We start from the raw sequence: 27,694 nt of genomic DNA, 5'->3' as shown, positions 1-27,694 counted from the left end.
TGATTCTGTTCATGTCATTAGGAAGGTGTCTCTGAGACCACGCTTCATGGCTTTGCTTCTGCAGAGGGCAAAACTCCCGTCAGGAAGAACACTCGTTTCTTCTGGAATTTGATTGTTTCAGACAACACATGCTGAGTACCTACTGTGTGCAAGATCCAAACCACACTTTTTGAGGATGTACAATTAGGGCTAAGTTAGTCTCTGCTTTCTAATAAACATGATTTAAATTGGCTGCGATAGGAAAGACAAGTTACATGTGTTCATATTTAACTTCGAAGTACGTGACTTCATAGATCCAGTCTCAGTGGAAGCCTTTTGCCACAGAGCTTTGATCCTTTCTGTAGGAATTACAGTGGCATTACAAGGAAGAGAACTTTTTTTCCATATTTTGTAAACTCGTGCAGAATGCAGCCCTCAGGCACAGTGATTATAGTGAGCTCGTGTTAATTAATTATGCCTATTTCAGCACAGAAGCAGAGCTGGGGAGGGCTTGTAGTTCTATCCCCACATCCTGCAGAGGTCTGGGCACCACAACAGAGCTGTTCTTCTGCCTACCTTTGCCTTCAGCCCCCCCTTGGCATTGGTACTTAATTGCCTCCCCACTGGGTGAGTCTGAACCTGTTTGCTGAGTCTCCTTGGCAGGTATGTAACCAAATGTCCCTGGGCCTCGCCAGCCTGTGGGGGCCAATTAGATCACATTTCCACTCAGTTTTCTAGCTGACTGCTCCACCTGTGTGACTCTGGCCCTTTCTCCACAGGATGAATGGAGTGTGCTCAGAAACACAGTGGCCTTTGGATGTTCTTGGCTCGTTGGCCATTTGAAACTGCCACTCTTGGTGCATGTGTCCCAGTTCCTCTGCTCGGGGCCCAAGTCTCTTCCTCCTGGTACAGGTATCTGAGCTGCTTGTTGACCTCCATGAGCTTTTGGGAGTTGAGGTCACACAGAAAACTCTAGTGACCCGGAGGATGCTTTTGGCAGACTGGACTTTGGCATGGTTCAGATCAGAGCAGGAGGACATCTCATGAAAATCTTCCATATGATACTTTTCTCATTCAGGTCTTGCCTTCCAGTGTCACAAAGCTGGCTTTTGGCCTCGGCTCGTCCTCAAAGTGCCAAAGAGCTTGTGTTTCCTGCATTCCTTCTTATGCTACAGTCACACCCCATTACTTGAAGGGTTAGGGAGACACCCTCACTGCACCCTGTGTCAGGGTCTATAGTTTGGTCCCAAAGCTGCTCTGCTTGTGCCTGAAGCATCTCTTATATCAACAGCCCCTCAATTTCTGCCTCTGGCTTCACTCCCAGCAGGGCCCCAGCCAGGCCGGGCCTCAGCCCATCATCCTGCACCATCTGCCTCCCTTCTCCTTGGTGTCCAGCCCCACTCGTTAAACTCCTCCTCATTCCTACAGCTGAAAAACAAGATGATGCAGCCCAACCACACAAGGAAACACAGAGGCTGGGGGTGGGGCTTGTTCTCCTGAGTCAATCTTGGGCTCAGCTGGCACTGCTACAGGAAAAGAGCCACACCTTTGATAAGTGTACTCCTTTTTTTCTGGCATTAGGCAGAAAGCAGCTTACAGTTCTTGGCAACAAAGCCCTTGATTCCTTTTCCTTATCTTCTCCACACTATTTCTCATGAGAATCAAAAGAGATTAACAGTGGAAGTTATACCTAAGTTGCAGGTAGTCATTTCCATGTAGAATACGGTTAAAACTTCACCTGTTGTTGGTGCTCAGTAGACACCATTACTGAATGACTACGGGCTATGGTGTCTTTATTTATTTATCTAGACAACTGTTAGGGAATATTTATTAACCCATCTAATACGTGACAGACAATTTCTGTTATACACACTGGAAATACAGGGGTAAGTGAAATGAGGAAGATGAATAGAGAGATATCCTAATGGGCAAAGATGAATAGTAAGTAAATTTGTTTAAAAAAAAAAAAAAATATATATATATATATATATATATATATATATATATATATATAAAAGAAAATATCAGATTGTGATAATAGCTCTGCAGAGAATTGATTGATTTAGGGTGATGTAATATGGGATGACTAGGTAGTTGTTAGAGCAGGACACTAGGTAAGGCTTCCCTTGGAGGTCATAAGTCAAGGACAGATTGAAGGACATCCATGCAAGGATCAGAAAAAAAAAAAAAAAAATTCCAGGCAGAGGAATGGCAAGGGGCAAGGGGGCTGGGTGAATCCGATGTAGCGGGGTGGCGGGGGGGAGCTAAAAGTGGGGGGTTTAGTCTCGCCAGCAAAGTGGACCCAGGTAATGTAGGGCTCTGCCAGGCAAGGAGGCTCTTTGTTTTTTCCATAAGCACAGTGGGAAGTGATTAGAGTTTGAAATGGGCACAGCATGAATTGGTTTAGGTACTAAAAAGACAACTTAGGCTGCTTTGGAAGGAATGAGTTTCAGTGACTCAAGATTGAGACAGCAGGGAGACCAGACAGGAGTCTCATTTAGTAGAATAGAGGGAACAATAGGGATGGGACCAGAGCATCTCTGTCCAACTTGGAAAGCTTATGGACAAATTTGGGGGCTTTGCAGGCAGAACTGACAGGACTTGCTGATTGAATTCATGTGGAGCATGAGGAAATGAGAGGACTTCAGGATTCTTGGAAGACAAGAACGGAAGCCAGGAGCCTCCTGCCAGCTCAGATGTGGGTGATCTGGACCAAGTGGTTGCAGAAGTTTTGAATGGTGGCTTATTCTCTAGAGTGGAAAAGTTCACTTACCTCCTCACAGCTCACATATACAGGTAATAGAGAAAAATGGGGGAGAAACTGCTAGAGGAATCAATTGATTTCAGGTATTTTAAAATACAGCTTTTGAAAGCAAACCATAGCCAGTTCCATAAGTTAGAAAGTCAAATAACTTTCAACTAGCCCAAGGCAGGTATATTGCATGCAAATGGCCCAAAGTTCTGTTTATGCCCTGAAATATCCATGGCAGCAAAGGGAGTGGGAGCATTCTGGAGCTGGGCAGGGCTTGGGAACTTCTGATAACAGTCTTCATATTGGAATTCAATTTGTTTTATTTAAAGGTAGACTGGATGCCTGTTCTCATGCAAACCGCCTGCCAGACTCCACGGTAACGTTCTGCCTTTGCCAATTTTCACTGTGTCCCTCTGTTTGCCAACTTCACAAACTGGGTGAAAATCTGAAAAACCCAGGTAAAGAGTGATAGTGTGAAAGAAGAACCCTCTTGGGAACTCAGGGAACTTAGACAGATCCCTGAGTTTTATCATCGCAGTTAGTTTTTAATTAAAGACAATAGCTGTTCCTTACAGGTTCTTATTGACAAATAAGAAGGTCAGTGTGACTCAAGCTTAGGAAATGATCATCTTTCCCAGAACTGGGAGTCTCCAGGACTAGACAGACATGGGAGCATTTTCTTTTTCAAGGTATAAGACTTTCTCCTAATTCTGTCTTAGTCACACAGTTACTCATTACCTCGAAGGGCATTAAGGGTTTATTCATGGTCACTGTACATTTTGTGCTACTTTGTCAAACCAGGAAAAATGCAGACGGCTGAGTCATAGTTTTCAATTAGTTTTTCAATTTCACCTGAAGCTAAGTTTTTCTATATCCATACCAATTTTATTGCTTTGTACGTTACTCTGATCATATACTTTGCAGGATAATTCAGTCTTTTGCTTGAGGATATTAATAATATGCACTGTAACAGAGCTGTTTTTTTTTTTTCTTCTTCTTCTTCTTTACCTCTGGGAGAACTATTCTATACAGCTTTCAAATCTGAAATTTATTTAATTCAACAGATCTTACACACCTATTATAAATCCAGCCCCATCATACAGAATAAGTATATTCATGCACTTAGTCAATAAAATATTTCAAGTACTACAGACACATAAAGCATTATATATCTAAGAGCCCTGTCTTCAGTGAATCTTTGTCTAGCTGGGTAAAGAACACATGAACTAGCTCAATGACAATGCCAGGTGGAATATGAGGTGACCTCAATGAGAGGCATGAACAGTATGTGGTTAGAAGTCAAAGACTATTTCCTGCCTGAAATTGTCAGCTCTCCAACCTCAGCTAAATGATTCTTGATGGCAGACAAGATTTGAATGGGAGAGACCAAGAAACAAGGCACCTGGGAAGGAGGACAACCTTCATAAACACCCTCAGATGTGTTAAGTGCCTGTGCAGCAGAGAGGGGTCTACTTGGTGAGAGGGTTTGGTGAGGACACATGGAAAAAACAGACTAACCCAAATGGTGTCACTTGCTAGTGTAGAAACAATATCCATTTCAGGCAATTATGCCTCAGCTCACGCTTAGCTTGTGTGCAATTATGAAGGAACTTAGTCACAAAATAATCTTTCTTATCAATATTTGCATGAGTCAGACTGGAGCCAAAAAAGTTGGTAAGTCATTTAATTAAAGAAGTGATAACTCACTCCCCAGGGAATAGGAAGACAAATTGGGAATGACTAATACTGATTGAAGTTATTGGAGCACAGAAAAGGTAGGATCACCAAATGGTAATGAATTTATCTACTGGTCCTGGGTATGAATTTCCTGCAGAGGAGCAACTTTAAAGAAATGAACTCTTCATTTGGGGGATTAAAAATAATCTCAATAATCAGGAGATTCAATGGATTTAACATCAAAATGACAATACTAGAGAATGTCCAATTTTGCAGTTAGCTGGCCATTAGTTTGGTGCATGTGTGACCTATAGGTAAGGAATCATATATCCTCGGTTTCTTCATCTTTAAAAACACTTACCCAAACGTCTCAGAAATTGAAAGATAGATTTGTTCACTCCCCCTCTCTCTTTGCCATGATTTCAAAGCCATGATTTCACAACCTTCTTTCAAAGCCCTGATTGGCTCTGCCAATCACCACCTGTGTGACTACACAAAATACTTAATTCCATAAGCCTCAGTTTCTTTCCCATTAAAATCTGGATTAGAACACCATTTGGCAAAGCTGTTATAAGGATTAAAACAGATGTATGTGCAAAATGCTTTGCCCAGATGCTGACATTCAATGACATATGCTGTTTTTCTTTTTATTAAATCTGTATAGTTACTTATAGTTTATAAAAACATTTACGTAAATTTCACAAGAGCCTGTTAAGATAGATATAATTATTACTAATTTTAGAGGTGAGAAAACTGAGACCAAGGAATGCCCAGGAAATACCACAGTAGGAGACCACTGGGGGTAGTATCTAGGGTCCATTTCAATGGATTTACCCTCTACTCTACTTTTTAGTGGGACGTTCAAAACTAAAATAAAACAAATTGTTCTTATATATAGCACACAGTAAGCCCTCAATAAATGTGGTTCTCTTCTGAATTCCACAGAGTAGCAAGTGAGAATCTAGGTAAAAATAGTAAATTGATCAACAATTCCTTGAGTTGGTACTTCTGTGTGTCCAAGAGGGGAGTCACTCCCCCACAGAGCTGTTGAGCCCATGACAGGTGGCTAGTGCAAATGTCCATGCACAGAAGGATAAAATAAATGCTGGATTTTAAAGACTTAATGTGATACAAAAGAATGTAAAGTAGCTCATCAGTGATTTTTAAAAACTGATTAATTATGAAATGAAAATATTTTGAGTAAGTGCAATTAAATATTTCACCTGTTTCTTTTTACTTACTTATAATGCGACTTCTAGAAACATTTCAGTTGTGTTGGTAGTTCATTTCATGCCTTGCATTTCTATTGGACAGAGCTGCTCTGCCTTGTCCTTCATCTATACAAAGATACTCCTTGGCTTCCGGCCCCTCCTCCCATGAGAGCTCCTGTCTGGAGGGCAACGTTCTGCTCACATGCTACATGCCAGCTTCTTGCTCTGCAGAAAGCTTCCATTCAGAAAAAGTACTTAAAAGGCAGATCAATATATCTGGGTTCAGGAGAGAAATGAAGGAAAGGATTGCTATTTCTGATGCCTGCAGGGCAGGAGGATACCATGAAGTAGACGAGGTGTAGGTGGCAATAGGAAGTGGTAGCGACTGAGGCAAACTGAAACATGCTTCACCCAAAGGGCATAGACACAGCACCCATCTCTAACTTTCAGCACATCAGAATTTGGTTCTAAAGTGCCAGAACTTTGATTTTTCAAGGAGAGCTGGAAATCAACTTTCTTCTGTATTTTTCCTGGTGTTTATTTATTTGTTTATTTATTTATTTTAGTTTTTTTTAATACACGACAGCAGAATGCATTACAATTCTTATTACACATACAGAGTACAATTTCTCACATCTTTGTATATAGAGTATGTTCACACCAATTCATGCCTTTATACATGTACTTTGGTGGTTTTTTTTTTTTTTTTCCTGATTTTTAGATTCGCAATAAAATTGTAAAAGGTGTGCAGAATTGGCCTGAGGGTTCTAACTGGCCTACTCAGACTGGGTTTTCTCTCAAGGCCCACCTGGAGAGATGTGTGGTAGATGGCCAGGCAGTGCTTGGCTCTTGACATTTTTGAGCTGGAAAATTTTCCTCTTTTTAATGGACTAGATAGAGGCCCAGAGAGGGAAAATGGCTCCTTTAGTTATAGTATCTCTTGTCCTGGATGACAATGGCAGGCTCCTATTCTCTGTGACTAATCCTTTAAAACAACAGACAGTATCCCCTGTGTGTGCCCCAGGTTTGCCTCTAGAAAGAAAGCTGAAACCCTCTGCCAGGTTAGGTGAGTGGGTCTCAGAGAAAAAAAACACTGCCCCCTTCCTGGTCTCTGGAGAGGAAGGGAAATGGCCCCAGTGGTTGATGTCCCTCATGAAGCTCTCTCACGTCCTAGCATGTATTCTACAAGGACACACACTATTCACCCAGAGTGAACTGAAATCCCCATATAACCCAGATGGAGAAAAATAGTCATAGTGATGAATGCGCCTGTTATTTATAGGCAGGTATGCATTTCAGAGACCTGAGTCAGGCCCCAGGGGGAGAGAGTTTCCTTATTCTGCAGTTAGCTGGGGAAGATTTTGATCTGGGTCATGCTCCAAATGCATGTTCCCTCTTCCTAGTTCTAAAATGCACAAGGCCTAGCCTAGGCTGTAGGGGAAAAAAGAAAAAAAAAAAAAAAAAGGTAGCTATGAAATGCAGCATTCACTCAACACAGTATTTGTTCTTTCTGCCTCTCCTTATGCAAATACACCTTTGGAGCTCTTAAGATTTAAGCTACCTACTTATGTTATTGATAATGATTCCAAAACAAATATCAGATGCTGAGTGATTTCTACCTTACTTGCTTCAACCCTGGGACTTTCCTAGGTGAGGTCAGAGGATGGAGATTTCCCCAGTTATTCAGGTTATCAGAACATTGCAAAGCTGTCCAGAATTCTGATAGTTTACAATACCATAGTGTCTAGGGCTTTTAAGTCTTAAGAACAACTTCATTTCTGTGATGTTGTTTGTCCTTCTTAAGTGTAATGATGTTGGAAAAACAGGAATATTATTGTCCACATTTGAAAGATGAGGAAGTGGAGTCCTGAGAGGCTGGCTCTGTGACTCACCCAGATGATAGGAGAAGGACGCCTCCTTGTCTCTAAGTAGTTTTCTCTCTATTATATCTGAAGCAATGTGGACGTAGGAAATCTTTAGCTCACATTCCTAAGCTGAGTTGAACTCATAACATAATATGATAGTGCGTTGCCTTATTTATTCTGTGTAAAATATATCTTTGTACTTAAATTGATCAAATTCCCTGATCTAAGTCTTCAAGATTATTTATAATGTTACTTTTTAAAAATTTAAGCAGACAAAACAAAACAAACACGAGGACGATTGCATTTTCCACAATTTCTGATATCCTTGAATGGCATGGGATTCTTTCCTCTCTTATAGGGAATCCAAAGGAGAAACTGCATCCTTCCAAAGAGGAGCAGCTAAACAGGTGGTCTTGTCAGGTTCTCTTCCTGTGATCCTTTTTCTATTTTAAGTAAAAAAAAAAAAAAAAAGAAGTCAAGATGTTGGGCGCAGGCGCTCACCTATAATCCAAGCAACTCTGGGGGCTGAGACAGTAGGATTGCCAGTTCAAAGCCAGCCTCAGCAACTTAGCAAGGCCCTGAGCAACTTAATGAGACCCTTTCTCAAAATAAAAATAAAAAGGGCTGCGGATGTGGCTCACTGGTCAAGTGCCCTGGGTTCAATTCCTGGCGATGGATAGATAGAGAGATAGATAGATAGATATACAGATATACAGACATATAAAGTAAAAATGAGAGAAAATTTTACAATGGCCACAGAGCTCAAGAAAGTTGTGGAAGAAGCATCAACTGAGAGAGAGAAGGCAGAGGTAAGTGAAGAAGTATGTAGCAAGCAAAGGAGAAGGGGAATGGCAAAGAAGAGATCAAAAACAGGTCAAGAGAGGGAAAGAACTGGGGTAAGAGTCACCAAATTACAACCTAGACTTCTGGCTTTTCTTGGAAAATTTGAAGTTTCTCTTCACTATCTTCAAGTGCTTCTCTGAAGCATGGTCACCAAGGTAGGTAAAAACACATCTTCCATTTCAATTTATATTTTGTTTGATATTCATAATTCAGGATATTAAATATTCTTTTCCATAGTTTTGATCTTAAATTTATCTTAAATTTATCTTCAGTTTCATTATTCTGAAGTTCACTTTTGTGGCCCAGCCTGAAAAACTCTCTCTCTCATTTATTATGCAGATTGTATAAGATAATGTGTTGAACTAAAAATGAGTTTTAAGAACATAACCCATCTGTTGCCTGGAGGCTGCTGGTAAGTACAGTGACAACCCTGGAGCAAGTTGTGAATGTAGGTTATCGTTTCAGAGCTCCCTGAAGAAATAGCAAAAGACAAAGAGAGTTCAATGTCAACCAGATTCATTCATCACCCATGCAAAGCACGGGAGGTATCTGGAGTTTCTAAAGAAGAAGTCTCAGATGAATTCTTACACCCTCGTGCGGATTAACATACCTCTTGTTTGGCATATTTTCTTGTGTGTTATTTTTAACAGATCAAGTTATAAATAATTGTTTACAAGTCACCATACCACCCACAATTTATGTGCTTTGTTGCTTAAAACAAATCCTCTATAATCAATTTTTTTAAACTGTCCCTAGGCCTTGTGACAATTGCTCTACAATGAAATGTCCTTTAGTTATTCTGTCCATTTCTATGGGACCCCACCACACCTGGCACTGTTGCAGGTGGCAGGAATGTAGCTTATAACCTGAGGTGGGGAGACAGACAATAACATTTGAAAAGTAAAATATACTTTACTTTAGGTAATAAAAGTGTTAAGGGGAAAAGAAACAAAGCAGAGAAGGGAGGTAGGAACCATCAAGGAGGTGGAGAGGCTGCTAAAGCCCTCACTGAGAGGTGGTATGACAGTCCAGACCAGAAGGCAGTGACGTCTCAGCCAGATGTTTACCTGAAGTGAAGGTTCAAGGCTGAAAGACAGCAGGTATAAAGGACCCAAGACAGAACCAGGCTCGTGCTCCAAGAAAGGAGGCCAATGAGGCTGGCAGAGTGAGAAGAAGATGGTTCAATTAAACCTGAGGCCTAATATTTAATATGTGCCCTGTGGGGAAAGAAGAAAGGAATCCAGTCCAACCATCTGACAATATACTCCCATCACATAGAATGAGTCTTCAGCTTTCCTCATCACCCTGTGGATGACTCATCCCGATGAATCCATCTTCCCCAAAGCCCAGATCCCAATGACCATGACCTCTTTGGCATGGATTTCGTGTATTTCTCATCGTCGTGCTTAGTATCTTATTGTTGGGCACATTAGCTTATAGAAATAATTGGAATAGAACAGATTTCCTTCATCTCCAGTACGCTACTCCCTCTCCTCTTAGCTTAGACCCTCAGGATTAAGGTTAGACTTCTCTGGGTTATTGGAAAAGCCCGGATCTCTTGTTCTGCCTCTAGTGTTTATAACTTGTTGCATCCTACACACCTGCACCAGCCACTGCCCTATTGCCAAGAGCTTAAGAGTTCCCCTGGGGTTCCCCAGGTGCTACCTGAGAAGATAGGAGGAGACAAGTGGTCGGGGTTCTGAACTCCCAACCCAGCTTCAGCCAGAATATCCCTGTTTATTGAATGAAGTACCATGCCTCAGTGTAGAGTTTCTTTCTACCTCTAGGGTTGATGAACCACTGTGCTGAAACAGCAGTTCATACTGTATCACTGCATCATCTTTGCCAGGGAACGAAAGCCCAGACTCCCATTACACTAGAGTAACCCTCAGAGTTTCCACACAGCCCCTTCAGGGACACTGTGGCCTCTCTCACTTCCTTCCTATCCTCTCCATCACACCCTGGTGGGGGGCACCCCCTGCTGGCTACACCCACCTCCTTGCTCCTGGTTCTTGCACAGACCACACCTGACCCTTCTGCTTGTTTGCTTGCCCACGGCCCTCATTTCATCCAGGAATTCATCCACTCATTCTGCTTTGGTGTCATTCCCTTCTAGCCATCCCCGGCCCCCATCTAAAATAGCACCGCATTCAACCCATTTTCCATCCCTGCGTTCTAGAGCTCATTGCTGCCTGATACCATATTACATGTTTGTTGATTGTTTCTCTCCACACTAGGGTTATAAACTCTGAGAATGAAAACAGCGGTCTATTTTGTCACCGTTCTGTATCCAAGTATCCAGTAGAGCTTCTGGCATGCAGTAGGAGCTCATTAAATATTAACTGAATGAATGAACAGAGTGTGGGTGTGGCCTTCAGGAGTCTCCACAGACTTGCCTAGACAAGACCCTCCAGCCCTAACTCAATCAGTCCCGGCCCCCTCCCCAGCCACCCTCACCAGATTCATAGTTCACCTGTCCCCAATGACCACTTAGTGTTGCCTCCCTTCTGCTCACCATCCTTTATCTCTGCCTGATGTGACATGCCTCTTTCAAGACTCAGCTCAAAATTTACCCATCTGCCAGGCTCCAGTTGTGGGGCTCTGGCACCCTGGAGTGCTGCATCTGGGGCAGTGCCTGCAACGTGCCATGTGTTCACTAAGAGGTGGCATCAGTGCTGGGTGGAAGGAAGTCGAGAAAGACCCTTAGAAGCAGCCTCTTTGCCCCCACCTTTATTTTTTCAAGTGTGCCGAGCTCCAATCTTGTTTATTGCTAACAACAGCAACATAACTTTTGTCTTTCCAGGAAAGTCCTGCCAAGTTCTTCCCAGACTGGCTTTCCTCGTACTTTACTTTCTGACACTCCCAACAGCACTATCAGCCATCTTGCAAGTCCCTGCCTTGCACACTGACCCACTTCCCTGATCAGCCAGAACGACTCGACTTGGATTCAAATGTTTTTTTTTTACCATATCCAAGACCGACATTCCTCAAAGTATGTCCTGGTGACATTGATCCTAGGAATGGGTCTATGGGGGATTAGGTTTCTGCCTGGAGCATGTTCAATATATTAAATGTTCTGTGAAATCCTGTAGTAAAAACACCTGTTTAATATCAGTGAGCCCTCACATAGATCTTCCACGACTGAACTGGTTTCCCCTCACAGAGTACCTATTAGTGCCCTGAAAAATTACAATTCTGCAAAGTAGAATCAAATAATATTTTCCTGATGACACAGAATATTGTGAAATAAGTCAAGGAATGAGCTGCTGAAAGCATCACGATGCGGGCAGATACAGAGATGGGGAAACAGCAGCATGAAAACACTGGTTAACTGTCACTTCTGTGTGTACTCCACACTCAATGAAGAATTCCCATGATCCTTCCAGAGCTCCTATGAGGAAAGTGCTGTTATCACCAGGCACATTATACATGTGGGAAAACAAGACACAAACCCCAGAGTCTGTCTTCAGTGGGGGGTCTGCTTTGGGTCACTGCACATTTATGATGCATGCCACATGACCCTCTAACTCAGTTTTGTTGTTGTTTGTTTGTTGTTGTTTTTTGGTCCCAGGGATTGAACTCAAGGACACTTAACCAGTGAACTACATCCCCAGCCCTTTTTATTTTGAGATGGGGGGTCTCACTGAGTTTCTTAGAGCTTCATTAAGTGGCTGAGGTTGACTTTGAACTTCCCATCCCCCTGCTTCAGCTTCCCCAGCTGCTGGGATTATAGGTATGCACCACTGCGCCTGGAAAGTAGACCTCATTGTGCAACTGCTGTACATCAAGCATCGTCTCCTCTAAGGTTCTCAGTAACCTTATGATGTAGGAATTGCATAATCATTTCAAATCACCTTAGTCGTGAGCGGTTTATCTCCATGTTGTCTATTCATAGTAGTGCTCAGAAATGGTGTGTGGACCCGTTAGCACACATCTGACCACTTGTTAAGTGCATGGCTAATCCTTTGCAGCAGTTCCTTCAAGAGGCTGCAGAAAAAGGTCCCTCCTGGGGACTGCTCATAGCACAGAAGCAGCTTCTGAGTTTGGAGAGAGAGAGAAGGCATTTTGCCCAGGGCAACACCCATCAATTCCTCTTTCTAACAAGCCCGTGACACCAGGAATAAAGGGCCAAAAGGGTCTAGCAGCCAATACAGGTGAGAGTCCTTGATTATCAAGACTCATGGAGAAAGAGGGTGGGGCTTGATGGTGGAAGCCTTGTTGTGCTCTAAGAAAGGAACCCAGGAACCTCAGAGTTGGATTTTTCTGGAAGCTGCACTAGGCAGCCTCCTCTCCCAAAGGACACAAATAGGCATGTACTGGACAGATAGAGCAGGGACAAAGGAGCACCCCTTTCCCCTCTTTCAGAAGGATAATGGTGGCAGAGGCCAGGCTGACCAAGTCAAAGCTGAGTGCTGTGGTTTGGGTTCAGTTTCTGTCCCACAGAGCCATGTGCTTGGTCCTCTGTGAGGTACTGAGAGTTGGAGGAGCCTTTAAGAAGTGTGGTCGAGTGGGAGGTGATCAGGCCACGGGGGCCCCACCTTGGGAGGAATGAATGCCCTTCTCCTGCATGTGGGTAGGTTAGTTCCTGGATTGGATTAGCTCTGCACGTGGCAGTTGTTATAAAGGGGGCCTGGCACTTCCCCTCAGACTCTCTTCCACACGTCACCCGCTTGCAGCTCTCATACACGCTGCTGCTGTGTGTTGCCATCCTCCGTGGCCTTCGCCCAAATGTGAACTTTGAGCCTCCAAAACCGTGAGTCCAAACTGACCTCTTTGTTTTATAAAGTGTCAGTTATAGCAACACGAAATGGACTGAGAGACTATCTCTGGGTCTGTGTCCTCAGCACCGAGGCTCATGGAGGACGGTGGTATCTATGTGGCCAGTCCACAACCAGAGAAGGGGTTGGCATCGCTCAGATGAGCCCTTGAAGGGGTAGCAGATCCAGGCCGCCTGGCTGGCCGGGCACCATCCTAGGTGTCTCTCCTGGCTGATATGCCTCCATTAAAGTCAGCTGGCTCTATCCCAGTGGAGAAATGAAGTCGATTGAGATTCCTTGGTAAATAACCGAACTAGGAAGATAGAGGTGAGAGTGCGATCTGGAAAACTCTTACTACTTCCACCACATGTTGCTAGATGTCTGTATCCATGGAGCTCATGATTTCTGGGAGAGTCCCTGAAGGAAAGCGTTGGGGATGGAGCCTCCTTTGGGGACAGACCTGGGCCTGCAGATGCATCTTTGTGAAATCGAGCTCAGTCCAGAGGAGCCTTGGTAGGTCTGGAGACGCCCGTGGTACAGTGAGGAAAAGCTTGGGCTGCGAATGAAGCCAGTCAAGCTGCTCTGAATGGTGCTTATGTGCTCTTTTTGAGCATTGTTTTTATTTATTTTTTGCTGTACAATTCATATATTATGAATGATTCATAAAGTGGTTTTAAAGAGCAAATGAAGCATATGGTATGGACTCCATAAACTAAAGTGCTGTAAAGTATAAGTTGATATAATTACGAACTCATTTTTGCCTTAATTCGATCACCTAGCTTAGTGCCCTGGAACTCTGGACTCTGGTGGAAACACTTGGTTTCAACATTCATTCAAATGTGACTGTGAAAGCTGCCTGCCTTTCAATAACCCAGTACATACTAGTGTTTATTAGGTGGCTGGACTTTTGGTGGGATTCCAAAAAAGTCTGATTGGAGCTATCACTACTACAGAGTTGTAATGTGCACAATGGTTCCCTAGGAAGTTGGAGTCAGCTTCACAGGGTTAGAACCATCTTAGTGACAGACAAACCCCCAAACACACCAGCTTTTTGAAATAAAGGAAATTGAGAGGAGGCAATCCCAGAGCTTCAAACTGGAAATCTTTTTTTTTTTTTTTGTACCAGGGACTGAACCCAGGGGCACTCAACCACTGAGCTGTATCCCCAGTCATTTTTTTATGTTTTATTTTGAGACAGTCTCGCTGAGTTGCTTAGGGTCTCACTAAGTTGTTGAGACTGGCTTTGAAATTGCATTCCTCCTGCCTTAGCCTCCTGAACCACTGCACCTGGCTCAAACTGGAAATCTAAATGGTTCCAGTACCCACAAGAATGGTTGTGCCTTGCAACCCCCTCTGGAGAGCCATCTTTAAAGCATACTCATCATCATAGATTCATGTGTTGATTAAGACCATATTATGGCAGATGACAGTCAAGTGTCGCAGAACAAACTGAACTTTATTTCCCATTTATCAGTGATGCTATATGGACTCACTCAATTCTGCTTGAATTCTCAGCTTCTCATTGAAACAGTGGTACCTAGTTTGAGCCTGGTATAATCTTTTTGCTACTGTCCTCCTGAGGGAGAAGGAAAGGTGTGGATGTGTTCTTGCTCAGGAAGAGAGCCCTGGTGACAGCCATCTGGGCTGCCGGGCCTATAACAGTTAGTTTATATGAAAGGAAAACTAACAGACCTCTAGCTTCTCTTTGAATTTTTAAGCTGGAATTGTTTTTGGGGGGGTGAATGGGAGTGGAGGTGCTGGGGATTGAACTCTGGGGCACTGGGCCACATCCCCAGCCCTATTTTGTATTTTATTTAAAGACAGGGTCTCACTGAGTTGCTTAGCACCTCACTTTTGCTGAGGCCGGCTTTGAACTTTCGATCTTCCTGCCTCAGCCTCCTGAGCTACTGGGATGACAGGCGTGCACCACTGCGCCTGGCTTGGCTGGTCTCGTTTTTATACTGCTTTCTCTTATTTCTTTTCAAATGAAACTTTCATACAGCAGATAACATTCCATTTGAAAGCTGATTTAAAAGTGCAAAGATTCCTCCTCTCACCCTCTGTTCCAGTAGGTTGAAGTGTTTAAGGTTCAATGTCAGTCCAAAGTCGGGCCTTCCCTGAAGTTTCCGGACTGGGGAGACATCTCTAGGTCTTCCTGGAAAGGGAGTGGGGCTTATGCCCCACTGAAGTCATGCCACCCCCCCAGGAAGGGGAATGGTCTTGGGAATGGTCACTTGTGGGGAAGAAGGCCTCTTCAACCTCAAGTGCACATAACCCCATCTCCCCTCTGCCAGCTTTGTCTCTTTGCTTTTTTGGCACCATAAAAACTTGGGTGCCCTGGCAAATGAGTCGTATTCCTCTTGGCTCCATGCCAGTCCCTGGAGGAGGCAGTACAGGTGACTCACTGTCTGAGCCCAGTTCTCCCAATGTGAGGCTGGGCTTGTTTCTCTAGGACATCTCAGGCACTGCCCTGAACTTGCTCCTACTACTCTTTAGATTGGGGACTGTCTCTTCCTAGTCCCAGTACTTAGCACAACTCCTGGCATGTAGGAGGCACTCAGAAAATAAGTGTGGAACCAACTGAACAAATGATGTGACTTACATGGGTGTATGTGTATCACGTCAAGCTTCCCCAGAAAAACGGAAGCAATGAGATTCGATAAATGGATAAGTCTTATTGTGTTTATTGGATCACCTAATTGTGGGGACTGGCAAATCTAAAATCTATAGGGAAGGAGGCAGGCAGTCAGGACATTCAGGCAGGAGCTGATGCTGTGGTCTTGAGTCAAAATTTCTTTGTCTCTGGGAAAACTGTTTTTGCTAAAAAGGCCTTTAACTGATTGAATGAGGGCCACCTGCATTATCAAGGGTAATCTTAATTTAAAGTCAAATGATTGTAACTGCTGCTAACATTTACAAAGTGCCTTCAAAGAAATACCTAGGTGCTTTTCATGAAATAACTGGATACTACAGCCTACTCGAGTTGACATATAACTAGCCATCACATTCTGGTCAAATTATGTTCATAGAAACAGCCACCACAACCAGCACCACAAAAAAAAACACGACAAACAGATACTAGGCAACAAGGGTGCCGTGGAACAGAGCTGGCCCCATCCAGCTAGGTGCTGGCTGCACTCAAACTCAAATGCTTACTACACCCCCTGCCCTCAGAGAGATGAGCCTCTGGCCAGAGAGACAGTCCAGTCTGGCAGATGGTGTAACGAATAAAACGATCAAGATGTGCATGAAATTTGCTGACTGCTATTTAGAGCTGGGTGTCCTCAAAGTGGTCAGAATGACCTTGGTAACCTGAGAGGGGTCTGAGATCAGCCAGACTAATATTGTAACCTTAGCCTCTCTCTTTGGAGAGAGTTTTAAATACTTTAGATAAATGGACTGTGAAATAACCCAAAGGTCTTTATGCCAGCAAATGTCAAAACACCCCAGGCAGTCCTGGTATTTAGGGGAGGACCTGTAAGGCAGGCATTCTCCTCATTGCCCATGGCTTCTGAGTGCCAATCCCCCCCGCCCCCCCACCTCCCCTCTGCCTCCCCCCTGCCTCCCCCCATCCCCCCCGTCCCCCCCGTCCCCCTCCCCCACCATCTGTCTAGCTTTTACAATGAAGTTGTGTGGATCAATTCCCCCAAGAAACTGATGCCCAGGAGGGCAGGAGAAGGACTGCACACTGTCTGTTGCCTTACCTATTATAAACAAGGCCCCAGGCTAAGCCCCCCAGCATTTCTATTTCTGGAAGGGCACCCCTGCACTCTGTTTCCCTTCCCAGAAGGTGGGAGCAGACTGCAGGCATCTGCTCACTTCAATGGTACTGACACTCTTTACAATGCCCAAGCTTTTCCGTGTCCAGTCCTGCAGCATCTGGTTGGATTGGAGATTGGGCTCGGTATAGTTAGTTGCAGATGCCTTGCTAACACCACGTGGTGTTGTGAATTGATCTCTGGTTGCCTGCATACAAACATCAAGGTCATACGAATAGATGCCACTGTCCCTGCAATTCCTCTGCCAGGTCATGCAGTCAGATCCTATGACAAGACTCCTAAACTGGGGTTGGAGTCTGATATTAAATCTGCTGCTCAATCTTGTGGAAGCAAACAAGATACAGAGAGTAGAGGTTCTCGTGGGTAAAGAAAAGCAGCAGGGATGTTGAGGTATCATGTTTAGAGTCAATATCTGCCTGGTCAGAAACGTATCCAAACACTGCAACCTGCAGACCAGGAAGAGTCTGGAACCCCCACCCCCACCCCCGCCCTGCCTCAAACCTTCCACAGGACCTCAGGAGTGTGGGATTGATAGGGGGCCAGAGAAACCTGCATTTTTTACTTTATAAGCTTGTATATTACTTAACTTTGATCCAATGAGTCTCTATTACTTGTGCATTAAAAAAAAATAAAAAATAAGTCCGGTACTGTGGCATATCCCTGTAATCCTCATGACTCAGGAGGCTGAGGCAGGAGGACTGCAAGTTCCTGGCCAGCCTCAGCAACTTAGCGAGGCCCTAACCAACTTAAGGAGACCTTGTCTCAAACTTTTCAAAAATAAAAAGGGCTGGGATGTAGCTCAGTATAATATAACACATACATATATACACAATATAAATGCATACATATTAAAAGCAAAGTTGCTTTTTAGGATAATCAATCACTTTACCCTGTAACAATAGCTCAAGAGGTTCAGCTGACATGACAGGTGAATACCCTCCACCCAGGGAACATAGACCTTGTGATGGCAGATTGTAGGTGACCTTGATCTTATGTTTCTTGCTTGGATTTTTAAAGTGCTCCCTGCCAGGGCAATCCATTCAGAGATCACTGTGCTAGGAAGTCCCATGGCTGTGCCTAAACCCGATGGTGGCCTGGCCGGTGGGGATGTCCATGTGGAGAGTTTACTTGCCAACGCAGACCAAGCTGAGGACTGACTCACAGTTTAATTATCATGCAGAGCTGCAGCTGGCGGCGGCTGGAATGAGTTGGCATCTGCTTTTGCAGAGTGCAATTTCTGCAAATAATTAACCACCAGAACTCTTGATTCTCTCTAATTAATGAAGAGGAAGGCTGGAATCTTCAAAGTCCACAAATGTCATGCTGCCATTGTGTCAGGATTGATCTCCTTTGTTCTAGACCGAAGAGCGTGCCTCTCCTGCCTCCCCTAATTCTTTATAAATTGAATTTTTCTATTACTAGTTGTGACAGCTAAGGAACATGACTTCAGAAATTCACCCGCAGTTCATGCCAGTATTAGAAGCCTGAAGAATAATAATTTTTAAAAAGAACCATAATGGAACAAGCTTTCTGTCTCTGACCCAGAATTAATCATAGTGAAGAGACACCTACTGAAAAGAGGGCCGTTAATTAGCTCTAATGGATCTTGCTAGGTGGAGTCTGAATTACTGGGAAGTCTGCAACCAGCGGAGGAGGAGACTTCCTTTTCTCTCTCCAACTCTCTGTGATGCTGGAATGGAACATAATGGGACTTTGCTTCCAGGGGACAGGGAGTCGTGACGCGGGCCGTGGCAGAGCTCCGTTCATTGGAGGATGCTGGTGCATGAGCCTCCCAGCACAATAATCCTGAACATGTAGGGGAAAAGTGCAGTGATTGTTTTCAGTACAAATGGCCTGTCTCTGTGATCTCATCTGAGCTTGTAATGAAACCCACCACCCAGAAAGCAAGTGGAATTCTGTTAAACCCTAGGTCAGATCAGGTCCCTCTGTACCAAGCTTCCTGAAAAGAAGGCAAACTTTATAGTGAGTCTGTGAGGTCCGATTTGTCTGCCCACTGTTTCCTCTAAAGTCTCCTTTCCCCTACTACCCTCAACTCCTCTCCGGACACAACACTCAGACTTCCTTATATTCCACTGATGTTCCAGGTGTGTTCCCACCTCAGGGCCTCTGCACAGGCTATGCTGTCTGTCTGTAGTGCCATTTTCCAGATATCTGTTTGGCTCACTTTTTCTCTTCAAGATGTTGCTTAAATGTTAGCTTCTTAATGACCCACCATGTAAAATAGAACCCTCTCCCCATTCCTCTTACCTTGCTACATTTTTGTGTGATTACTTCCTTGCATACCATATAATTTCCTTGCTTTTTTAAATCTTGGTCTCCTCCACCTCCCACTGGAGTATAAGCTCCATAAGAACCAGGATTCTTGTCTGTTTTGTTGGCTGATGTATTCCCAGCATCTAGATGGTGCCAGCTCAATAAATATTTGTAGAGTAAATGAATCCGTTAGCACACTTGGAGTGTTTGCTGGTATGTGTGAACCCTGCACGTGCCCATCCGACACGACTACTCAAACATCTTAGGAAGGCCGAGGTGCGAGCTGTTCCTTTCGCTTTCTCAAGTGTCTGGAGGAAGTGCTGCTGATTTTGTTGGCTGCCAAATGTTAATAATTAAAGCAAACAGTGTATCAGAGCTAAATATTTCTTGGGCTGTTTCTCTCCCAATGGCTTCTGGTAGGAAGAAACTAGTATGAGATGGGTCAAGAATGAGGCCATGGCTGGGTGTGGTGACGCAAGCCTGTAATCCAGGCAACTCCAGAGGCGGAGGTAGGAGGATTGTGAGTTCAAAGCCAGCCTCAGCAACTTAGTGAGACCCTGTCTCAAAATAAAAAATAAAAATGGGCTGGGGATGTGCCTCGGTGGTTAAATGCCCCTGGGTTCAATCTCTGGCACCAAAGGCAAAAAAAAAAAAAAAAAAGGAAAAGGAGGACATTATAGAAACATGTTGCATTTTAGGTTGTTTTGTTTTTTTTTTTTGTTCCTCAGGGTTCTTCCTCTCTAAGTTCCTAAGTTTTCAGAGAATGGAAGGTTTTGAGAGAGCATGTAGCAGAAATCATGGTGGTATTTTGGTGGGGGCAGGTCCTTGGAGTGAGTCGAGGATGACCTACTGAAAAGAAGCATTCATGGGCACCTAGGGAGAAGTAAATACAGGTGAGGATACAGGGCCAGGCCCACAGTAGGAGCCTCAGGCAAGGAGTTGCAGCAAAGCCTGAGACCTCTGCTATTTCCATGGGTTGCTTCCAAACAATGAGGCCACAGATTTCTCTTCTAGTCTTTCCATTGAGGAATGTCTACTGAGTCTTTCTTGTATCCATAACCTGATGGGGTTTAGGAAGATCTGGCAGAGGTTGCAGTGTCGATGGATCAGAACTTGGGAAGTGGCTAGATCCAACATTCCACGCTTTACTTGATCCGTACCTCATATCAATCCAGTCCTTAGCTCAGAGGGCCTGGCCAAAGGGGGAAGTGCTGAAGTTAGGGAGCCCTGGTGTGAGTCACTGCACACCGGCTCCAGCAGGCTTCTGTAGCTGCTGCTGAGGGAGTTTGGTCACTTATCTCCCTCCATCAAGGCTTCTGCTGTGGCTTGAATATGGTTTGTCCCAGGGAAACCCCATGTGGAATGTAATTGCCCACGTAATGGTATGGCAAGGTGGTGAGTTAGGTCACGGGGATTCTACCCTCATGGAAGCATTTGTGTAGTTCCTGAGCAAGGGGGTCATGATCATGAGTGTTGGTTGTTGTAAAGTGGGTCAGCTCCTCTGTTCCCTTCTTCTCCTGCACTTGTGCCAGCTTCCTGCCCTTTCTGCCTTTCTGACATGCCTGGAACCGCATGGTGCCCTTGCCAGAAGCCAAGCAATTGCTGGTAACATGCCCTTGAACGTCTAGAACCATGTACCAAAAAACCCTCTTTCCTTTATAAGTTACCCAGTTTCAGGTATTCTATTATAGCAAACAGAAAATGGACTAAGACAGTTTCTAACTTGGCCTTAATACTATACAAAGTTATTTTGTAGTTGCTCTTCTGAATAACTGCTTCTTGATTTTAGAGAAAAAGGAGAGGCCCAGAGAGGGCAAAGTACTTGTCTAAAGTTGCACTGTTATTAAAATGTAAGCCTGGGACCTGTACTCTCCTTGAAAATCCAGTTTTTGTCCATACTGCCCTTCAGGTCAGAATAATATCCACCCTATTTTCCTCTGGGACCTACCAATAAACTGTTCTTATGAATAAAAAAAAAAGGGATTTTTAAAATCATCCCATAGTCAATTATTACTAAAGTTGCCTCTCCAACTTAGAGGATGCTCAGAGGTCAGAGATGAGAACATGGGCTGTCTCGTGGGGGTAAAAAGTATGAGTTATTGTGTTTTTTACATATTCTAAATTCAAATTCCAAGACTGACATTTAAAGCATCTCTCCAAAGCCAAGTTCGGTGTAGTGCTCTGGTTCTAAATAGCAAAATTGACCTTCCCTCCTAGACTCACACTCTAAATTATTCTGAAGATTCTTCCTCCACACCGCTCCCGACAACCCACCTGAAGCCGTCTCCAGGACACTCTTGCTGATTTACAACTGCAATCTTGCTAAAAGGGAATGGAAAAAAGCCAGGCTGAATTTCTGTTAGACAGAATTACTGGCATGAAATACCAACATCGCTCCGACCTGGCTATGACTGACTGGCTGGCCGCGTGGCTGCACCCCCATCCCCACCCCATTTCACTGAAATAGGTCATTTGTTGGAAAACCGAGGAAGCCTTGTTCCCCAGTTCTGGTCCCCCAAAGAACCAAGGAGGAAGGCTGTGACGGCACTATGTAGCGTGTGCTTGCATGTGGCTCCCGACAGCCGGCCTTGGACTAGGAAGCCTCTGCTTGTTGGGTTTCCATGTCAGTGGTTTGTCTTTGATGAGTGTCTGTGACTGCTGTGTGCGGAGCCCTTCTGCTTCCTGCCTTTCCAGAAGGAATAAAGACGACGAGGCAGAATGCAAGCCGTGAGCTCCAGCTGTCACTGGTTAAGATGCAACGATTAGCTGTGAATTAGCCATTTGGCTGAGGCAAAATATTATCTAAATGAAGGCGATCTCCTTCCCTTGTATTTATTCCCTCCCAGAACCTTGATCCAAGCTATCCATGCATCAATGAAATATTTATTGATACCCTCCCCATTTTGCCCCAAATGCAGAGCTCAGTAAGATGTAAAAACCTTACAAGTTACTCAAGACTTAAGTTGGGGAAAAAAAGGTATTTGTTCATCAAGAGTAGAAAACTCAGATGACTGTGGGGGTTCAGTGGGTAGTGTGAATGGGTGAATGAAACTGTTTTATCATAGCATCTTAAGGTATATTCCCCCCGCCCCCCACAAAGACACATCTTTCTTAAGCCAGGGGTAGTGGCATATGCCTATAATCCAAGTGATTGAGAGGCTAAGGCAGGAGGATTGCAAGTCTGAGGACAGCCTCAGCAACTTAGGGTCTCACCAAGTTGCTTAGGGTTTCACTATCTCAAAAAAATAAAAAGGGCTCAGTGGTAAAGCACCCCTGGGTTCAATCCCTGGTATTTAAAGCAAAAAACATCCTCCTTGTATATTTAACATACAGGAATATTCTTTCCTCAAGAATCAGAGCTTGCTGATCTATCTTTAGTTTTCATATATTTTTTTTTATAGAAAGTAGAGTATCTTCAATTTGTCCATACAATGAGGTGAGTGCCTGGACAGATGGCAACCCACACATGGCTTTAGTGTGAAGAGACAATTGGAAGTGAATAAGGAGTTGATGGTTCTGTCTAGCTGGAGCACTTGTGGGCTACTGGATGGGAGCAGCTGCTTACTGTGTGCCCCACTGCTTTGTGGCCAAGTGAGGACAGGGGCCCAGTGACACACTGTCTTCACAATCTTCTGAAGCGTGAAGCTTCACCAGACAAGTCATGTGCCACCTTACCATTTCTTCCCTTTAGATTTCTTTACATTTTTCTTGTACTTCTGCTTCCCTCAAGTGGATAGGATGCTTGTCCCTGAAACCTAAACCGTTTCCCCCCAAAAAAATTTGTGTGCTTCCAGCTCTTTGCAAGTGGCTACTTACTAGATCATCAGAGGACAGCCCTCCCTGTGGGCTGGTCAAACTTGGGCAGAATGTAATGCATCCATGCCTGAGTATTGATTTTTTTTTTTTTAACCAGAGATTAAACCCATGGGTGCTTAACCCCTGAGCCACATCTCCAGCCCTTTTTAATTGAGAGACAAGGTCTTGCTGAGATGCTTAGGGCCCCATTAAGTTGCTGAGGCTGGCTTTGAACTTAAGTCCTTCTACCTCAGCCTCCTGAACTGCCAGAATTACAGACATGCTCCACTGAGCCTGGCTCTGAGTATTGATTATTATTTAAGGAAAGCAGAGGGAATTTCCCAAATGACATGCAGGCTTCATACAGATAACCTTGAAAAGGTCTCTAAGGTAGATTGCAAAATGGCCACATATTCCTCTTTGCCATCCTCCTACCAAAAAGTCTATTCTCCATTCCTTGATTCTGAATTTGACTCTGTGCCTTGGTTCAACCTCTAGCAAACATGATACAGGTAGAGACTTAAAGGCATTTGCACACTGAGGTTCACACACTCCTGCTGCACTAGATCCATGGGATCACCATGAAAATAAGCTCAAATCAACCCATTAGGAGGCCACCCAGAGGAGAATACACTTCAGATAGCCTGTTAACCCCAGACATGTGAGTGACACTTGGTCTAGACCAATCGTGGCCCAAAGGAGACCTCCAGAGGAACCACTCAACAGAACACAGTCCAAATTGCCAACCCACACACTCACAAACTAGTAGATGTCATTGTTTGAAATCAAATGAAAACTACAACATGCCACCCTGTCAATCCAACTGAAGGTCAGATTCTGCCCACTGCTATCCGTGTGCCCCATGCTGAGCAAGTGATGACCACACAGCAGTGGAGACCAGAGACACCTTGCATAAGGATACTGTCCCAGTTTCCTCTTCCTACACACCTGTTTGCCTCTGATTAAAAGGACTGGGAATTACTAAACAGGAAATTCAAGGTAGGAACTGTGCTGGTTATTGATTCTTCAGATTGAGCCTATACCCAATTGGGGAATTGGCATAAATAGAGTACAAATATTAAAGGAGAAGAGACAGCCTGAAGGCATACTGTGTACAAGCCAGGCATTGGTGTCCATCTCAATTTTAGTAGCCCCTTTGTTTCCTAAGTCTTCCACAATTGAGTGGTCTGCATAGGCAGCAAGCTCCAACTCTTCTTGCTCTTGCCTCCTTCTCTGATCTAATTCCCTTGTCCTCAAGACTTTTGCACCCCATCTTTCGGCAAACAAATCAGGTTTCCTGAGTGAATGGGGCCTTAAGTTACGACCCAGCCTGGAAACTTGTGAGTCGATTTCTTTTTAGAGAGGTCAAAGTGGGAAGTGTGTTCACATGATGTTTTCTTGGATACTACTGGCTGATTTGAGATTTGTGTTTTGATTAATACAACAAAATTTAATTACTTCTTTAGGTACGGTTCTAGATGTCATGAACACAAAAAATTAGTATTAAGTTCCTATAGTAAGAGCCCCACAGCCTAAAGAGCATCAAAATGGAGAGACTAACCAAATGGATGTGGGGAGTCAGGGAAAACTCCATCAATAAGTCACGTACAAAATGAGACTTGAAGAAAAGTGGAACATCACTAGGCAGATCTGGAGTCATGGAAGAGCACGACGGGGTTGGAACTCAGTAAATACTCTGTCTGGTCAAAGCATGGGGTATATTTACATAATGAGGGATGCCTCCTTAATATTGGTCTCAGCGCTATGGTCTAAACGTCCTCCAAAAGTCATGTGTTGGACTTCCTCTTAGTAGTCTACCAAATATCAATTCTAAGAGGTGGTACCTTTAGGGTGGATTAATGCAATCCTTGTGGGAGTCAGGTCACTGTCGCAGGAGTGTGTGACTTACGAAAGGATGTGGTTGGTCCCCCTTTTGCCTCTCTGTCATGCTTTCTTGCTTTTCTGTCATGGGATAACCTAGCAAGGAGACCCTGACCAGATTCTAGACCCTTGATCTTGAACTTCTAAGCCTCCACAACTGGAAGCCTATATGCTATGTTCCAGTTGTTGGGGGTTTTTTGTTTTATTTTTATAAATTACCCAGTCTGTGGTATTCTGTTTTAGGCAGCCTAAATGAACCAAGACACTAGGAAGTTTAAAAATTGGAAATCTTACAGGTGATGGGAACCATTGAAGGATTTTAAACAGAAGAGGAAACCATTCTGATTTGTAATTCTCAAAGGTAACAAACTGCTACTCGAGTGTTTGGCATTGAAGGCGGGACAGTCAGCTTGGAGCTATTATAGCAGTCCAGAAGAATGGATGAACTGCAATGACAGTGGATGGAGAGGACAGGATCAGTTTCATATGCTTGCAAATGTGAGTGGATAAGAGCTGGTGATGACTGGAGGTTGGGAGTTGACTGAAGAGAAGAAGGAAGCTAAATTTGAGGTGTCTTGTTTAGACACTCAGTTGAAGTAATTTGATGGAGTAGATCTCTACAAGTGGGTGAACTCTGTTGTTACATAAAATGATTCATTTTCAATATTACAATTCGCCATATCTGTGAATATGCAGTGGGTATTATGAAGGTGAGGAGTGGCCAGTGAATAGAAAAGATAATGGTTTAAAATAGTATAAAAGTGAATGCCAGCAGACTCAAGGACTTTTGGGAACTCCAACTAAAAATAGCAGTCTGGGCTGGACTGGCTGGATTGGCAAGCTCATGCGCTGTGGCTAGGTGGGGGCGCCATGGCTGTGAGCAGGCTGGGTGGATCCCCAGATGACCTTGGCCTATAGTTAGCTCTCACAATCAGCTGTGGCTGATTTCCAAAGCAGCAGCAATAGCAGCTGACCGCTTGTAAGTATATTTCCTTCTCTGTAAAGAAAAAGTGCTCAGGAGCCATAAATTTCCCAAGTGACTATTGCTTCTGGTTTGACTAAGGGCTTCCATGACTGAAAATATCCCTTTGTTTTCTATAAGATCATTAAAAAATTAATCACCTTTTTCTTGAGTCAAAATACCTTGAACCTCTGGGGTAACAGAAGAATCAAAGTGTAAGTTCTATCCCTGGGAAATACGTCAAAGAAATGCCTGCTTACATGCTTTAGTTCATTAGAGTATCTTTCCCCCATCTACACAGCACAATAAAAGTAAATTAGAATACAAGAATTCAAAGGCAGGGAAGGAGCATAACTGTAAGAATAAGAAGTAAATGCCTCCTTTGGGGATCTGAGGTCAGAATACAAGATTTCACTAAGTTGAGACTTTCAGATAAAAAATTTTTTGCAATCACCTAGAATTCAGGGCAAAATATCTGTTGATAAGTTTGCTTTAGTATATGATATCTAGGGAAAATACTGAGAGACTGGGGAAAAAAACCCTATTCTGTCTGTGAACTGAACTTTACATACTGTACTTTGTCTCAGAAACACTAGAGGGCGTGAATCAGAGGCAGAAAGCTACAAAGGAAACCAGAGGAAGGCATTTTTGCATTTCACACTGGCACAACATTTTACTTAGACACTAATATTTATACTGGTGATCAAGTGACTTTATAGTGAAAATTCAGTATTAAAAACTTTATGATCTCTAGGACCTGTTCAGAATCCACAACAGTAAAGGACAACTATTTCTCTCTGACTAGAATCTCTGTTCTGTCCATTTTAAACATTTTGAAAGCCAATACAATACAGGCTCTGTGAGTCTTTAATTTTAGAGGATATATTATTTGGATGAATAACCTTTCACAGATATTGGATTTTTTTTTAACACAGCACAGTGGTCATACTTACAGTTCTTGCAGTGAATGGTAATGACACCAGGCATTTCAGACACTTATAGGAATAAAGTATACTCGCTATAGATAACCTGGATCCAAAGTCCTCCCCTCTTCATTTTCTCCAGTATCCCCATGTACTACCTCTACATCAAAGCACCAGTGTGAATCCAGAAACACTTAAGTTACCTGTCCTAATACCATGCACATGTCAATGAGAACTGATATTTAATTTTCTTGTTTAAACTCCCAGTTCTTCAGTCCCTTTGTGCCTCTTGAAAATGCCAAAAGAATTAGTGAAGGCTAGTCTCATCACTAATTTTTTAATGAACAATTAATTACTACAACCAGAAACAAATATCTTAAAATCTCAACAAGAGATTATACAACTAATTATTAAAGTATTTTAATGAGTAACAAACTAATACATCAATGAGAGACTGTCCTTAAACCACAGCAGACTTTTGAAATATAACTGATAAAAGCATGCATGACTCCAAATGTAGGAAAAGTCACTATGCAGCATGCTAAGTTAATAAGGATCTGCCCTTTTACAAACCTTGGGGTCAGACTCACCTGGACGTTAATGCCAAGAGAGTAGACATGACATTATGAATTCCCCAAGGCAGAGTCTGTTGGAAACGAACAATGACTCTGACTCTGATAAGAAAACAAACTCGGCTCCAAAATTTGGATTTGCCTTTGTTAGTCATGCATGATACTACTTACCTCTCAGGGAAGAACCTCTAATTTCAGAAAGTGCTGACGTGCATTACTACAACCGTTAGCAAAAGTCTTTGGCAGAAATGCCATTTATCCTTGTTGTGGTAATGAACAGATTTAAAACATTCTGGTGTCACCATTCCTGAAAAAGCACAGTCACTTGAATATTTCTTCCACAGGCATAGTGAAATATTTCACGGAGGCACATGGGTGTAGAGCACTATGGAGCGATATTGCTGGTGAATGACAGAACGTCTGTT

The 27,694-nt window shown here is 43.5% G+C and overlaps 1 protein-coding gene across 1 annotated transcript in view; it reads right to left on the bottom strand.

The window, feature by feature from the left end:
* Itgb6 (integrin subunit beta 6) overlaps positions 1-27,694 on the bottom strand; it is a 120,927-nt gene extending 93,233 nt beyond the window's left edge. Inside the window, exon 1 of the mRNA XM_076865655.2 lies at positions 27,441-27,694. The gene's annotated coding sequence lies outside the window, so the exon portion shown is untranslated. The remainder of the gene's footprint in view (positions 1-27,440) is intronic.

This window comes from Callospermophilus lateralis, chromosome 9 (genome assembly GCF_048772815.1).
Source record: "Callospermophilus lateralis isolate mCalLat2 chromosome 9, mCalLat2.hap1, whole genome shotgun sequence".
NCBI classification, from domain to species: domain Eukaryota; kingdom Metazoa; phylum Chordata; class Mammalia; order Rodentia; family Sciuridae; genus Callospermophilus; species Callospermophilus lateralis.
Note: the sequence above shows the minus strand (reverse complement) of the source record. Positions and strands in the feature narration are given on the sequence as shown.